We start from the raw sequence: 18,113 nt of genomic DNA, 5'->3' as shown, positions 1-18,113 counted from the left end.
CAGGCAGGAGTATTGGAGTGGGTTGCCATTTCCTTCTCTATTGGCCCCCAAATCAAAAGGAGTTGTAATATGACAGAGTATGTTGACTCACTCAAAAGCAATAATTTTATGCAGAGAGGTGTACTCATTATTGAACAGCCAGCGGTTGGTATGTTCAGTATATAATTGAAACCTAATATAAATTTATTAGTTACCAACCAGGGTGTCAATAGTGAAGCAGGCACTACTGGAAATAGGGATGAAAAAGTGTGAAAGTACTACTGCTACTTTGAATAATTCACTGGTAGATGAAATATGTCCGTATGTCAAAACTGTGATATTCTTTTAAAAGAAAGTTATCTTCCTTCTTAGCCTGCATCAGTGTGCACCTCTGCTTCCCACCCCCCTACCCCCCACAAATAATAGTTCTTTCTACCAGACAGGGTAATGAGGAATAGGGATTTTGTGGTTTGAAGCAGGCTCCCCGTGGAATTTCTTTGAACTACAGAAACCCTGCTACTTGCTCTGTCTTTCTTGTTTTTACTAGTTTAGCACGAACGTTGCCTTTCAATGCGACTGCATGTTCAAAGCAAAACATAAAATTGTGTTAGTTTAAAGGACTCATTAATTTCCTTTGTACTCCAAATCCTCTGCATTAACAATTGCAATATGCTGATTCTATATTCAAACTTACTCCATTTTGGTTGCTGTTAACTTCAAAGGAAACCTGAAAAAAGAGTGTAAGAGAATTAAATTCCTGTGTTGAAAAATTAATACATTACTGACAACTGACCCACTTTTTAGTTTCTCTCACTTATGAAATTTTAAAGTTTTTCTGTTGTGTGACAGATCTGTGGTTAAACCTGTTCCAGTGTATTGCTCCTTAAAGATAAACCTTGTCCCCATCAAGTCAGTGTCTTTCTGTGAATGCTTGTGGTATGATTGCTTTAATATTACTTTCAGAACTCTGATTGTTTCCCTGGTTTGTGTGTGTATGTGTCTATATAGGTATTAAGCATAAAGACATTTCATATCTAAAATTATTAACTAGAAACAAAAACTAGTCAATTCAAGGGAAAGGATTTTAATTTATGTTGCTGTTCTTAAAAAGTATCCATTACTTTAAATAATTTGAAAACTTTCACCTTATTGGAGTTGTCAGTGTGTACAGATATTGAGCATGAACTTCTATGATTCCAGTATTAATAATATAAATATGTCTCTATACATGTGTGTGTAATTCAAATTCTTTTACTGAGAGAAATAACAAGGTTATCAATTTAGAAAAATGAATGCTTGTAGTGGCCCCAATTTAGTAAACCTTAATGAATAAGTTCAAATCATTAATTTCCTTTACTATGATGATATTTATTTTATATATATATATATATTACTATAAACTGATATTTTGCAATGACCATTTCTGAGAAAGATAAAAGGCAATGCCGTTGCTAGGTGATATCAATAATTCACTCATATGATACTAAGCAGAAAATTTAAATCCCAAGATTTAATTTGATTTTTCAAGAATATCTAGCATGCAATTGATATTAATTGCTTATGTTTTTTCTTCTTAGAAAAATAAATACCTTTGCTATAAAATGATCTTCAAAAATCTGTTTTACATTTTCCTAATTTAATTTACCATTTTAGTTCCACATCTCTATAAACAAACCAAAAAAACACATGTAGACATAAACTGAAATTATCCTACCAGTTTTTCTGTATTTTTTTCTCATCTTGCTCCCCAAAGACTTGAAGCTCATAATTGTGTTTGCAAAATCATTTCACTTGAAAATTAGTACATACTTCTGAACTCAAAGTTTCTGGAGGAGTATTTTTTTTCTGGGGGTGTTGAGCATGCTGTAAAATCTGAAGGATTTTTATCTTTTAAAATAATGGAGACTTTGCACTGATGGTTCAGAGGGCTGGTGAAGCCCTTGAGTGCTGTGTTCTCTGCTAGGTTTAGAGACAGTGCTCTTGGGAGCTCTACCCGCTGTAATCATGTGATGTGTCTTACCATTCAGTCAGTCAGTAGAATCAAGGAAAACTTCCATATTAGATCTTACCAATATTTCTGCTTCATCTCCTGCCTAGTTACTCCTTGAATAAGTATTCCTTGCAAAGTTAGGAATAGGTGGCTATTTCTCTTCTGTTTATATTATTTTATTGTGTTTCTCAAGCTTCCCTGGGAGCTCAGCTGGTAAAGCTGCAATGCAGGATACCCTGGTTCCATTCCTGGGTCAGGAAGATCCCCCGGAAAAGGGATAGGCTACCCACTCCAGTATTGGGCTTCCTGGTGGCTCAGACAGTAAAGAATCCACCCACAATGTGGGAGGCCTGAGTGTTTGATCCCTGGGTTGGGAAGATCCCCTGGAGGAGGGCATTGCAACCTACTCCAGTGTTCTTGCCTGGAGAATCCCCATGGACAGAGAATCCTGGTGTGCTACAGTCCATAGAGTCGCAAAGAGTTGGACATGACTGAGCAACTAAGCACAGCACATCATGGTTTTCTGTGTAAACGTAAAAACATCTCTAGCCTAAAAAAAAAAAGTGCAACACTAAGTACAATTAAAGAGTTCATGAAATGCTTAACATAGCAGACAAAGATGAAAAAAATGCAACGAACTCTAATCCTACAGAGACTGGTCAGGTGGGAATCAAGTGAAGACCTGCAGTCATAGCAAAGTCACTGTTTAACTCCAAGTTATGATTTGCTCCAGTCCTGTACGTATTTCAGAAGAAGCCCATGCTCTGGAAATTTATATATGGTATCCCAACATTTAAACTTTAGCTTAATTTACAAAATTCAGATAAAATGATCTGTCAGAAGGATTTAGCTTAGACTATATAAGCTTATTATTTTAAAACCAAGCAGTGCTCATCAATGAAGATATTCACATATATAATACGATGTGAAATGGAAGCTAGCATCTCTGTGCTTAAATTTCTCCTTTTCCTCCTCCTGATATGTCTTGGAAGTACTGTAAGTAGCTCTCCTCAACATCAAAGGTAGTCCATGGCCATATTCTTTTTTAAATTTTTTATGGCCATATTCGTAACAGCTGTATCAATCTAGTAAGATCTTCAAATTCTCTTACATGCACAAAGATTGACGATGCTATTCAATTATGTGTCAGTCAGCATCACAGTTTCTTGTACTTGTGTTCATTTTAATTTTTTTTTTACATTTTTATTTCCCTTAAGTCAAAATAAGAATCAGATTTGCTTCATTTGTACATAATCACACAGGTTGAGTGCTGATTTGCAGACCACTGAATATCTCTTCTGTTGGGCTGTGAGGACAATAATGTTAATACCTCTTTCTGAGAGGTGTTGACTTCAGCAATTCAAACTCATGCTATGCTCAAATTTTCATTATAGGTAGACATTGGCTTTTTAATTTTTATATTTTCCCCACTTGCTCCATCATAACGCACACCAATTGATGACCTCCAAGCCTTAGGAGAAATTTCTCAGGACTTTACTTGATCAGTTTTCCAATTGTATTTTAGAAGCATGGACAACTACAAGGAAGTATGAATTAAAGAGCTTGAAGGCAGTCACTGTTACCAGATTATCATATTTCCAATGGTTTCCTTCAAATTCCTATCTGTCTCTTAATAAGACTTCCCTGTGTTCATAATAATTGAGAATAGCTGGATTTAATATGAGAGCAGAGTCCCACTAACTGATTTATTAACACAGTGGTAATTCAGTTAGTGAGTATGAGGGCTAATGCTATCACTACAGCTTCTTCTCAGAATGTTCTAAGATTGTTTTGAAATATTTTCAAAATGTTAGGAAGTAGTTATTTTCATCTCCCTCTTGAAAAGGTTCTCCATACCCCCACCCTTACATTCTTACTTTGCCTCAGTCTTTATCTCATGATTTTGCTCTTTTATGTTCCTTCTATTCTGCCCTTTCCCTGGTTTCTTGTTATCTAAATAAAGAAAAGTGAAACAAAGGCTTGCTCACAATTTTAAATCAATCCTGGAAGACGAGAGCTCAGTTGATGAAGAATCCTCCTGCAATGCAGGAGACCCCGATTCCCTGCCTAGGTCGGGAAGATTTGCTGGAGAAGGGATAGGCTACCCACTCCATTATTCTTGGACTTCCCTTGTGGCTCAGCTGGTAAAGTATCTGCATGCAGTGCAGGAGGCCTGGATTCAATTCCTGGGTTGAGAAGATCCCCTGGAGAAGGGAAAGGCTAGTATTCTGTATTCTGGCCTGGAGACTTCCAGTCAGACACGACTGAGTGACTTGCACTTCACTGGAAGATTCTAAAGTTCTCAATAGGGTACTCAGATCAGGGAATGCTTTTACATTACGTTGTCATGCCCAGAGCTCACCTAAATGTGATAGGTGAGACTACCATCATCACCAAGTGAACAAAAGTCAATACAGACTTGAATACTTGGATTCTAACAGGAGACAAAGAGAAAGCTGAATTGCTCAGTCTCATGTTTACCATTAAGGTACTGAAGGGAGGATAGAATCATCCCCTTCCTTTCTCAACCCAAAGAAGCAGTGGTAGAGAAAATTGGGTACAGTTTCAGGACAGCAACTCACCATGTCTCTAGTAGGCAGGGTGGCTGGTATTAGAGTCAAATACTTGACTTTCTCTTTTCCTTCTCTTCCATCAGCAAAGCTGTTGATTTAAGAGTGAGGTTGCTGAGCTATGTTTAGCCACTCAGTTGTGTCTGAATCTTTGCAACCCCATGAACGGTAGCCTGCCAGGCTCCTCTGTCCATGGGGATTCTTCAGGCAAGAATACTGGAGTGGGCTTCCATGCCCTTCTCCAGGGGATCTTCCTAATCCAGGTCTCACACATTGCAGGCAGATTCTTTACAATCTGAGCCACCAGGGTAGCATAATAGAGATTTAGACAAGAGAAATTTTAAAATTCAAGAGATGCAACTTTAGGGACCTGAAGGGTGGGTACAAAAATGTAGTTTTATTATTATGAGGAAGAAAGCAAGAGAACGAGAATGTCAACAATAGTAAGAAAGATTTTGGTTATTCAGTTGATATGCTTCTTTAACTTAAAAAAAAAAAATGGTGGAAGAAGCTTGCACATGCTTACAGGTTGTGGGGATGTGAGATGAGGAAGCCCTGGCAGAGAAAGAAAGCATACAAGAGATGGAAAAGTAACCGTGAGTAAGTCTCAGAGGGTATGCGTCTGCGCAGAGGCAAAATGGTTGATGTTGCAGTGTAGACAGCACTAGCAAGAAGAAGGTTTGTGGGTGAAGACAGTGACTTGTGTAGATGCAGGAGGAAAAATTGGGGGCCTCCATTTCTTCATAGGAGGAAGTAGAGTTTTCCAATGTGGTAGGCTTGAGGAGATGAATGAAGGGTTGCAACAACCATTTTGGGAACTGGGAGAAGCTGCTGAGTGGGGTCATCTGAAAAGAATGGTGAGGCATACTAGCATTTTTAAAAATTTAGTACGAAAATTTACAGAGGTGGTGAGGAGAAAAGACCGAGAGGTTAGGAAACCACTAGCGCTGAGGAGAAACTGCAGGTTGAAATGCTCAGATCACTGGCTTTTGTAGGCCTGGAGCTTCCAGTCACCTAGTTTACAGAACCCTGAGTTTCTCTTTTGAGATATAGATCTAGGAGTCTGTTTGGAAGGTGATTTCCTGCTGAGTTCAAACTGCCTTGAGCCTTGAGTGCAATTTGAAAAGTTTGTGAGTAATAAAGAAAGGGCTTCAATGAGGGAGGAAATGGAAAACCATTTATATCAACAAATTGGTAAAGTTGGTTGGCCTCTAACATATCCATTAACTAATTAGACACAATTTCAATGCAAGGAATTTGTCTCAGTGTTGTTGCTCATTTGGAACTGATGAAAAGTGCTTTTATTCTGTGTGCTTGTAACTTCAGCGAGTCACCTTTGTGCTGGGTGCTCAGCCACGTCTTTCCAGCTCACTCATCTGTGGCTCAATTTAATGAGACCTACATCTTGCTGTGCAGTAGATTGTGGGAATTATTGTAATGATTATTAAGTCATTTTCCCAGGTCTTTTTTAATCTTTGAAATGTTTAATTTCCCAAATCCCAAATCATCTAGTAAAATGAAAAAGGCTTCAGAAGCAGCATAGCCCTCCTACCTCTGCCTAAAATGCATATGTTTCCTCCCATCTCCTTGACATTTACCGACATCCATTATGGAAATTAAAAAGCAGCAGTAACCCACATCATGAGGTTCTTGCTACTTGTTTGGAACTCTGAGTTTGAATATGGAGAATGTGAACCAACACAAAACTAAACTCCTGTCAGGGCAAAATTTTACACCTATGGTGAGATGGAATATGAAGTCCACAGTTCTATTATTTGGAAGTTCATATATAAGAAAAAGGTTTTTTTTTTTTGGCTGAACTCTGAGGTTATTATTTATGAATACCCTAATTACAGATTGTGAGTTGTTTTAAAAGACATTTGGGAAACTTACTTATGGTCTGTCAGTTATAGCCAAGGTGACCACACTTTGTCCAGCAAAGTCATCTGTTTACATAGGTTGTCTCTGACGTAATAATTAATAGTGTCTTCCTTTTACTTTGGTTTAAAAGATTACTTTTATATTCATCTTACCTAGGTATAGCAAGTGTGCATTATATTCAATACAGGGTAGCAGGTGGGAAAATAAATCCTACTTGTGAATTTGGATAGTCGATCAACTTAGTTTTCCTTGAAGGGTGTGTTGTAAAATGATCCCTCATACAAAACCTTGCATTTCAGAAATGGTAAGAATGCCTGAATTTATATAATTTCTCAAAATATAAAAAAATATGATTGCCAGTACAGTTGTGCCAATCACAACTTGTTACCAAATTTACATTTTATTTACTGTAAATTTAATACATTGAAAACATTGTCAAAAGAATATCTTGAAAATGCTACATATTTTCTTCCATCAGTAATGCTTCATTGGAATGAATCATTCCTATCTGTAAAGTTCAGAAAAATAAATATTTGATAGTACAGTCACCTTTGAAAAGTGGGCTGTTTTTGAGAAATTCATTAGATTCTTTTATCACTTTGACTTAGAAAATATTGAAATTGCTTCTGAAATAATCAATGTGTACTACCAAACTCAAGAGGAGCATGCTATATTAATATGAACTCAAAGGGCAACTAAGGTGGCAGCCTCTGTACATAACATAATTTTTTTATTTCAGTCATTTCCATGAAAATTCTAAAGGATTAGAAAAGTACAAATGAAAAATGCTATGTTACCTTAAGAAGTTGGCCAGTTACAGTTCTGAGAACAAGATGGAGCCTATAGGGCGTAAGCAGAAATCCTAGGTAAAAAAAGTGCAAGTTCTTGACTTTATAAGGAAAAAGAAGAAAACTGTATGCTGAGTTTGCTAAGATCTCCAGTAAGAATAAATCTTCTATCGATAACATTGTAAAGAACAGGAAAAAATCGTTACTTTTGCTGGCATCTCCTGGCATCCTTAAACTATAAAAGTTACAGTTACAGCCACAGCTCATGATAAGCACTTAGTGAAGATGGAAGAGGTGTTAAATTTGTAGAGTAAGATATTTTGAGAGAGACAGAGACCATATTCACAAAATTTTACTATAATACACTACTTTACTATATTATTAATATATATTACAGTGTTTAATTTATAAATTAGTTATCATAGGTGTGTATGCATAGGAAGGTCTCCATAGGATTCAGTATTATCTACAGTTTAAAGATTTTCTAGGGGTCTTGGAACATATTCCTGTTGGATAAGGAGGACAACTCTATGTATGTATGTATACATTTATTTTCATAAATTTTCACTGTCGAACTTCTAACACTTGTATATTTTGGAAGTGGGAGGTCACAAACACTGCTAAAATTTATTTTATGTTCTCTTAGCATGTTGCACATAAGTGGTCTAGCACCTCATTATAGAACAGAGGTTGGCAAACTTCAACCTACTGGCCAGATATAGTTTGCTACCTATTTTTCTGTGACTCATGCCCTCAGAATGATTTTTGTACTTTTAAAAGGTTGAAGAGGAAAATGAGAAAAAGAATAGTATTTTGTGGTATGTAAAATGATAGATCCAAATATCTGTGGAGGTTTCATTGCAACACAGCCATGCGTGTTCATTTGTATGTTACCTATGGCTTCTTTCTCTGTATGATGGTACGATTGACTGATTAAAGTATTCTGAGCTGCAAAGTCTGAAATATTTTCTGTTTAGTTCTTTTCAGAAAAAGACTGATTCCCTCCTGTATAACATGGTGTACTTGGCATCTTGTATATTGTTCTTGGCTATTGGGGTTTTGGTTGAAATTGAGAGAGCTTAAGTTCCATTTTAACATCTTGTAACATTACATATGGAAACTGGAAATATTGTTACTATCTTAATTTATGATTGTTAAATCAGTGTGACATTTTTAATATGACTTGTTAGTTTACTATTATTGTCCATTTAGATAGAGATTTTAACACAAATAATATGCTATGTTTTCTTGTCAGGAATATTCAGGCTCGAAATGTTGTCACAACAGGCCTACAGAATCATTCATAGCATATAGCATTTAACTTCTGTTATGATCCAAAGCTTAGGAATCAAGGCAGAAGTTACTAGGAACTCCAAAATATTGGTGGTTTGTTACAAAATATTGGTGGTTTTTTAGTAGTTCCTGGTGGGATGAATACTGTAAATGTGTTCATTTGGTTTCAATTGCTTTTTTTTTTTTCTTAAAGTTTTAAAGGATAAAAATTTGTGACCATGGTATTTAAGCAATTTGTACTGAAGTATGAGTGCTATCTAAAGAAACAAAATAGAAATCATGAAATTATTTATAACAGATGAGAAGAAATGCTAGGCGGGAGAGTCATAAATAGGACATGGGTAGAAATTTCCAGCAACCCCATCACCATGGCATTCCACAAAATGGTTTACAGGATTGTTTCCAGAATTTGAAATTTGGCACAGCTGACTATTAACTATTGTATGAAAACTGTTTAACGTGTGAAAGTGAAGTCACTCAGTCGTGTCCGACTCTTTGCGACCCCATGGACTGTAGCCTACCAGGTTTCTCCATCCATAGGACTTTCCAGGCAAGAGTACCAGAGTGGGTTGCCATTTCCTTCTCCAGGGTATCTTCCCAATGCAGGGATTGAACCCAGGTCTCCCTCATTGCACGCAGACAATTTACCCTCTGAGCCACCAGGCAGATGTTTAAGGTTTAGGCAAAATAATTACAAATCTTCTCTGACCTTCACTGGACTACTTGATACTTTCAGAGTATATCTTTCATTTTGCATTCTTTGTCCATTAGCTCAGATTTCGTTAGGCCAGTGGGCACATTCACCACCTTTGTTTTTGAAATCTTACCTGGTCTTCAAGAGCCAATTCAATTTTACCCCTCACCAACTGAGCAAATTAATTGCACCTTCTCTTTTTCTCTAACTGTTCCCTTATAGTACTTCATTGATTTTTCCAGTGTTTTAAAGGCATATTTTGATTTGGTATAGTTATTTTCATCTGCTTCTTGCTTTTTGAGAGCAACAATCATGTCTTGAATGTTTGTCTTCACCAAAATGCTGGTACTTAATAGGTTTCACAGAAGCTAGCTATTGAAAAAAAATGTGGATTCTAAGCTTATTTAAGTTTAATAAATTTTAAGCATATGTCAGAAAAGTGACATTAAAGTGAAAGCTTTACTATCAGGTCCATGCTTGCTCTGTCTAGCTATGTACTCATTTATAATTTTGTGAGATACAATCAGAGGGTAAATCTTGAAAAGTCTGGAAAATAAAAGAGTATCCCGTATGCATATATATATATATATATATAAGTAGAACTGAGTCAGAAAGTCCAGAGTCCAGAAGGTCATTCATATAAATCAACATGCAGAGTGCTACCAGATGGCAGCGAGTTTCTATAAACAGTGGTTTTACTATTTCCATGGAGGTTGAATTGTTGATGGGTTTGGGTTCGCCGATTAAACTTGGCAAAAATACTCTTCAGCAAGACATTGAGTAATTTCCTTTATGGAGTTCTTTCAAGTTTTAGTTATATATATTTCTGCTTCAGAGAGTTTGAGGCCCAGAGTCCTGCATAAAAGAAGTAAAATTGCCTATGCAGATGGTAATTGTGTCTCATTTAGCAAGTGGTTACAATCTGACTTAATTTTTGTCACTTTTATCGGAAAAAAATGCCTGTATTAAAATGGCACCATATTGTTATGTAAAGAAACTGGTTCTTAAAAAAAAGAGTTTTTTTCAAAAGTCATAATAGTATTTTCTGAGTAGGCATTTAAGTAATATATTATTGACTGATTTAATACCAATTGAGTAAGTCAAAAGAAAACATAATAGAGAAATAACAGCATTGTGGAAGTTCATGATGTTTGTTCAAAATCTATTTATTTGTATCTATTTATATAAAATCAGCCACATTTCTTTATTTGCAGGCATTTTACAAACTGAAAAAGAAAAAAAAATGCTTCACATTGAATATGGTCATTATGCAGACTTATTTGGAATTTCTCCATCTCATTCCCCAAGAATAGCCAAATAATTCAATACAAATGTTCCCAAGGTATTATTAGTCATTGGTTTTAAATTTTACTTTCAATTCTGTTCTTTAGATACCATTTAATTTTCCTACCTTAATTTTTCCAGTTTCTAAATGCTGTGACTATGACTGCCTCAGGAGAGTAAGTGATAAAAGTTCATCAAGTTTTATTTAAAAATATATTTGAATGTTTAAAATGAAAAGTACAAAGAATACATTACATAGAGTGTGGTTTTATGTAACGACAACATAACTTACTGTACTTTTCTATTCCAGTGGATTAATCATATTGCTATATGTATCATCCCCTGGAATGGCATGATTAGAGGAAAGGTTGCATCTTAGCCAGAATCCTAGCTTATTCACGATTGAAATCCATCTGGTAGACCTAACACCCATACTGCTATGTACTAGTTTATGTGTGGAGACTGCTTTTTCAGAAACAATGGAATTTGGATAAAGACCCTTTTCCCACTGTCTCTGAAGGGAGGCAGTGGGAGATGGGGCATTGAGATAAAAAGTATAAAAAAAGTGAATCAGTTTCTTTGTCCATGATGCAAATATTTAAGGTAGGATGTAGAATGTGGCTAAATAATGGTGTAATATTCTATGGATTACTTGAGGTGTCTGTTTTCTTGATTCACATTTCATTTTTATCCCTTGACCTTTCCTCATTTCAGATGTTGCACATGAGCAATCCTTTGTTTTAGGGAAACTTAAGGCTGTATAACCAGAGAAAAAAGATATCAAATCTTTTACTTTTATGCCATAAAACTGTCATCTAGGTGTAAGACAGAAAGATTATACAGTCAAGCAGAACCACCTTTCCTTTCAGAAGAGATGAAGATCCCCTGAATTCAGGAGGGAAGGGAAAGTTGGAACAAGAGGAAGGCATTGAAAAAAGTCTCTTGGGAAGAGATGAAGAAGAACTAAGAGGTCTTTTCTCACAGTTGTCAAGGAGATCTCTTCCTCTAGGTCCTGAGCTCCATACACTCTAAATGGATCCTACACAGAGAGAGGAAATGAAATGTGAACAACCTGAGTTTACTTTCAAGGGTTCAAAGTCAGCCTTAATTTAGTTGTTGTTTACTTTCTCAGTTGTGTCTGACTCTCTGCGACCCTACAGACTGTAGCCCTCCAGGCTCCTCTGTCCATGTGATCTCCCAGGCAAGAATACTACAGTGGGTTGCCATTTCCTTATCAGAGATCCTCTCTACCCAGGGGTCAAACCCTTGTCTCCTGCATTGGCCCGCAGATTCTTTCCCTTTGAGCCACCAGGGAAGCCCCAACCTTAATTAGCAAGATTATCTTTTACTCTTCTAGAAGAAATGGGACTTCCACTTAGAGAGGGAATCAGTTTTTTAAAAAAGTTCACAAGTTAAATTCCCACAGCCTTGATTGGGCTTCGCATACTACTGAGATTTAACTGTCAGTGTTGGTTTAAGGTAAGGACAAATAGCAGATGAGTTTTCAGTGTTTCCTTGCTGCTTTTGCCTTATCGTTAATGCCTTGCTTCTGACTTGCTTCCTCTAGTTCATTTAGCTATAACATAGAATTGAACTCACAGTTTGTGCAGTGGCTGTCGGCACCTTCCACCCCATAACAGTGTTACATTCCACCCCATAACAGTGTCACCTTCCACCCCATAACACTGTCTTTTCCCATGTACTCTCCTTTCTCGGTGAGCAAAATTCATTTACCTTTCTTGTGTAAAATTCCCTTCGGGCACTGTAATGTCATCTCACAAACCAGTTAGGTGCAACTTTTGTTTTTTTCCATTTTGACAGGTGTGAGGAATAATGTATCAATATTTTATCTGTAATGATTGCTAACTAGATTATGATTCTCAATTGGGTTTCAGAGGTAGGTATATTAACATTCAAGGTCTATGTGTGTGTGGAATGGATTTTAGAGGAAAAAGAAATGTTCACACTTGATTTTAGTATCACATACCACTACTGCATGATCTGTAGCACACATCTCAAATCCTTAGCAAGTCATTTCTTGATTTGGCATGAACAGTGAACAATTGCATGCTATAGAACACTTTTCTGAGTATTTGCATTGTAATAAGAGAGTTTGGAAAATGTACAATTTGTGGAGATAGCAGTTGATTTGTTTGTATGACAATAAAGTAAGAGGAACCCAGATAAACAGACCAATGATCAATTTAAGAGAAGTGTGATGGAGATATTCTAAAACTGATGGAGATATTCCCTATACTATGACTGTTAAAAATTTATGTGTTCTTCATACAAGATACATTCAAATTTAGATGAAAGTGAAAGTCGCTCAGTCGTGTCTCTTTGTGTCCCCAGGGACTACACAGTCCATGGAATTCTCCAGGCCAGAATACTAGAGTGGGTAGCTTTTCCCTTCTCCAGGGATCTTCCCAACCTAGAGATTGAGCCCAGGTCTCTCACACTGCAGTCAGATTCTTTACCAGCTGAGCCACAAGGAAAGCCCAAGAATACTGGACTGGGTAGCCTATCCCTTCCCCAGTGGATCTTCCTGACCCAGGAATGGAACTGGGGTTTCCTGAACTGCCAGTGGATTCTTTACAAATAAGCTTTCAGAGAAGGATAACTTATATAAATGTATATATCTTATAAATATATATATGAAAATCAAAAAGTGAAAGTGTTACTCAATCAGTTGTGTCTGACTCTTTGTGATTCATGGACTGTAGCCCTCCAGGTTCCTCTGTCCATGGAATTGTCAAGGCAAGAATATTGGAGTGGGTAGCCATTCCCTTCTCCAGAGGATCTTCCCGACCCAGGGATCGAACCTGGTACTATTGCATTTCAGGCAGATTCTTTACCATCTAAGCCACCAGGAAGTTATATGTATATATCCACGTACAGACACATAGGTATATGAATATATGCCCTATATATATGGAATGTGAAATCAGGTGGGTCTTAGGAAGCATAACTATGAACAAATCTAGTGGAAGTGATGGGATTCCAGTTGAGCAAATTTCAAATCCTCCAAGATGATACTGCACTCAATATGCCAGCAAATTTGGAAAACTCAGCAGTGGCCACAGGACTGGAAAAGGTCGGTGTAGATACCAATCCCAAAGAAAGGCAATGCCAAAGAATGCTCAAACTATTAGACAGTTGCCCTCATCTCACACACTAGCAAAGTAATACTCAAAATTCTCCAAGCCAGGCTTCAACAGTATGTGAACTGTGAACTTACAGATGTTCAAGCTGGATTTAGAAAAGGCAGAGGAACCAGAGATCAAATCGCCAACATCCACTGGATCATCAAAAAAGCAACAGTTCCAGCAAAAAAATCTACTTCTGCTTTATTGACTATACCAAAGCCTTTGACTGTGTGAATCACAATAAACTGTGGAAAATTCCTAAAGCTATGGGAATACCAGACCACCTGACCTACCTCCTGAAAAATCTGTATGCAGGTCAAGAAGCATCAGTAGAGTTAGACACGGAACAACAGACTGGTTCCAAATAGGAAAAGGAGTATGTCAAGGCTGTATATTGTCACCCTGCTTATTTAACTTATATGCAGAGTACATCATGAGAAACACTGGGCTGGATGAAACACAAGCTGGAATCAAGATTGCTGGGAGAAATATCAATAACCTCAGATATGCAGATGACACCACCCTTATGGCAGAAAGTGAAGAAGAACTAAAGAGCCTCTTAGTGAAAGTGAAAGAGGAGAGTGAAGAAGTTGGCTTAAAGCTCAACATTCAGAAAAATAAGATCATGGCATCTGGTCCCATCACTTCATGGGAAATAGATGGGGAAACAGTGGGAACAGTGTCAGACTTTATTTTTGGGGGGCTCCAAAATCACTGCAGATGGTGACTGTAGCCATGAAATTAAAAGACTCTTACTCCTTGAAAGAAAAGTAATGACCAACCTAGACAGCTTATTAAAAAGCAGAGACATTACTTTGCCAACAAATGTCCGTCTAGTCAAGCCTGTATTTTTTCCAGTAGTCATGTATGGATGTGAGAGTTGGACTATAAAGAAAGCTGAGAACTGAAGAATTGATGCTTTTGAACTGTGGTGTTGGAGAAGACTCTTGATAGTCCCTGATCCAACAAGTCAATCCTAAAGGAAATCAGTCCAGAATATTCATTGGAAGGACTGATGTTGAAGCTGAAACTCCAATACTTTGGCCACCTGATGCAAAAAGCTGACTCTTGAAAAGACCCTGATGCGGGGAAAGATTGAAGGCAGGAGGAGAAGGGGATGACAGAGGATGAGATGGTTGGATGGCATCAGTGACTCAATGGACATGAGTTTGAGTAAACTCCAGGAGTTGGTGATGGACAGGGAGGCTTGGCTTGTTGTAGTCCATGGGGTCACAAAGATTCGGACACGACTGAGTCACTGAACAGATGCCCTATATATACAAACTATGTTATATACTGTGTATAAACACACACTTGACAGATATATGTATATCTCAAGGACCATTGCTTACAATTATTCCCTGACTTCTGCATTTGTATCTATGGTATGGTCTCTATTTTTTATTACTTTGTTGTCTGATTAGAATCCTTTCTTGTTTACCTTAGGTTCTGGAATATCCACAGTAATTTCCTTTTTCCTAGATAGGTGAGTGATATATTGGCTGAGTGTGGAACTCTAAGTTTTCAGCCCCCTTTTTGACTTGTGGATGACATTACAGCCTTTTAGCTTTGTGTATTGAAGAAGAATAGCAATCTTCCAGCACTATTTGGTATGCTGTAGGTGAGGAATATGGGCATATTAAAACATATTAGCAGAAGACTGATCTCAAATATTCCCTGGCATACACAGATCTTATAGTGCATAATTTTCCCCAACGTTCAGGCTTTGACATTCTATGCCATGGGTTCCAAGACTGGTCTCAGGTAGATTTTCACAGACCCAAGGCATTTCTTACTCTAGCAGCTATTAAAGCTAGTAAAGGAAGATAAACTGGGATCATTAGTAGAGAAAAATGAAACTGCATTCAATTGCCATTTTCTTCTGCTATATTTAAAAAATATTTTTTATTGGATTGTAGTTATTTTACAGTATTTTGTTAGTTTTAGGGGTACAGAAAATTGATTCAGTTTTATATAGGCATGTGTTCATTCTTTTTCAGATTCTTTTCTCATATTGGTTGTCACAGAATATTGAGTAGAGTTCCCTGTGCTATCCAGGAGGTCCTTTATGGTTATCTGTCGTATAGATAGTCATTATGATAATCTCTAGGTCCATCCATGTTGCTGCAGATGACATTATTTTTTTTTCTTTTTATGGCTGAGTAACGTTCCATTGCATATATGTACCACATCTTCTTTATCCATTTCTGTTACTGGATATTTAGGTTGCTGCTTACAATGTCTTGCTATTGTAAATAGTGCTTCAGTGTACATTATGTTGCATGTATCTTTTCAAATTATGGTCTTCTTCAGATATATGTCCAGGAATAGGATTTCTGGATCATGTAGTACTTCTTTGTTTAGTGCTTTAAGGAACATCCATACTGTTCTCCATAGTGGTTGCACCAATTTACAGTCCCATCAAGAGTGTAGGAGGGTTCCCTTTTCTCCACATGTACTACAGCATTTACTGTTTGTTGACTTTACCAACTGTGCATTGAAATAGAAAGCTGCAGTTGTTTTACCTACAGTTAATCATTGCAAACGAGTATATAGAGTTAATGCTGATACCTTTGAATTAGTCCTTCCTATGATCAATCACTTAATCAATAAGCAGAATCTAGTGTAGACTCATGCTATCCTATTGGAATTTATGGCTAATTTGCTTCTATACACATATGGATATAACTACATATTTTTTGCCTAAGAAGAGTATAAGTCTCCAGTGAACACTTATCAAAATAGGAAAATAATAACATACAGAGGGTAAAAGAAATTGAAGAGCAAGTCTAAAAAGCCCTTAGAAGTCTTTTTACTTTGAGTGGGTATGATGCTAACGGAGCAGATAATAAGCTCTCTTGAGGTTCTAGACAAGGGCTGTTCTACTTGTCAGGTATTTCAGAACTAGTGTAGTCACTAGGCATACTGAAGGACTGACGGGTATGCCAAGGTTCTAGCTGCTATAGTTTCACAGCTGGAACCAGGGTAGAGCTGTTCATATAAGTGTGCATTATCATTTACATTGGGAAAATAGCCATGGCATCACTGACTTTCATTCTCAGTTTTATCATACTAAATTAGAATTATGCATGTTTTCTTCTATAAAGGAAATGATTTGGAAAAACAAAGTCAGGAAGATGATTTTGTAGACATGCTCCTTTGAAAATTCTATTCAAATGCTGATTATCTGAAACCTGGGGAGTATGTGAAGAAGGAAACATCTTAAGCCCATGGGGTGCTCAAATACCTAAATTATATTCCCTCTCACTTTAGCACTGGTAAGCATTGCTTTGTTTAGAGTATTGACTCCAGATGCTGTGACACACTCAACTCATTTAAAAGAGCTCAGATTTCCTGCACAGCAGTTCAGTGGTTGCACTCTATGTGTAATATGTATGTCCCAGCCCCATAACTAAGATTATATAGCTGGTGCCAGAGCTGGAATTTAAGCCTAGTAACCTGACTCTAGAATCACTGCTCTTTACTGCCTCATGAGCTTTGAAGCTTTCCTGTGATTACTCTGTATGTGTATCTCTGCATCTCAGTTTTCTTAAACCTAAAATTGTTGTTGTTGCTATTGTGTCACTAAGTCATGTAAGGAATAAATTAAGGCTGATAAAGCATGGAGCAGTTGGCACACATTACATGTTCAAAGATTAGCTATTGTTATTATTACAATAATTATTAGACCAGCTATGAGTCTAAGCACCCTATTTTATGTATCTTAAAACCCAGGGGATGGTAGATATCAAATAAAAACTTACAGGAGTGATGTGTGCTACTAAGGAAAAGTGTAAGGTACCTTGGGAAAATACGATGATGGTTTACTGTAATCTTTAGGTCAGGGAAGGTTCCCCTCTGGAGGTGACAGGTAAGCTGTGTTCTGAAAGGTGAATTTAGCACTAGAATTTTCAGACTAGAGAGATGCAGGGGGGAGAATAATATGTAAAAATACCATAGACTCAGTCCAGGGCTAAAAGATACAGGGTCTCCTAGTCCAAGTAAAGATTCTGGGCTTGTTCCAAGAGCAACTGGAGGAAGTTAAAGAATTTCATCAGGAGAGTGATATGGTCCGATACAAATTTAAAGATCACTCTGAATGCTGTGTAAAGAATGGATTAGATCTAGACGAGACTGGATGTGTAGAGATCAATTAGGCCGTTTCAGCAGTGCCCATGAGAATTAATAGTGATCTGTACAAGGGTGGTCCTGGTGAATTCAAGAACTTTCAAAGAATAGGAAAAAGAATGGATAGGTGAGTTGTGTCCTTCTGTATAGTCCTTTCTTCTTCGTGTTTTGTTTTGTTTGTTTGTTTTTCAATTTCCTCAGATCAGATCAGATCAATCACTCAGTCGTGTCTGACTCCCTGCAACCCCATGAATTGCAGCACGCCAGGCCTCCCTGTCCATCACCAACTCCTGGAGTTCACCCAGACTCATGTCCGTCGAGTCGGTGATGCCATCCAGCCATCTCATCCTCTGTCGTCCC

Source organism: Bison bison, unplaced genomic scaffold, assembly GCF_000754665.1.
Source record: "Bison bison bison isolate TAMUID 2011002044 unplaced genomic scaffold, Bison_UMD1.0 scf7180017864238, whole genome shotgun sequence".
NCBI classification, from domain to species: domain Eukaryota; kingdom Metazoa; phylum Chordata; class Mammalia; order Artiodactyla; family Bovidae; genus Bison; species Bison bison.
Note: the sequence above shows the minus strand (reverse complement) of the source record.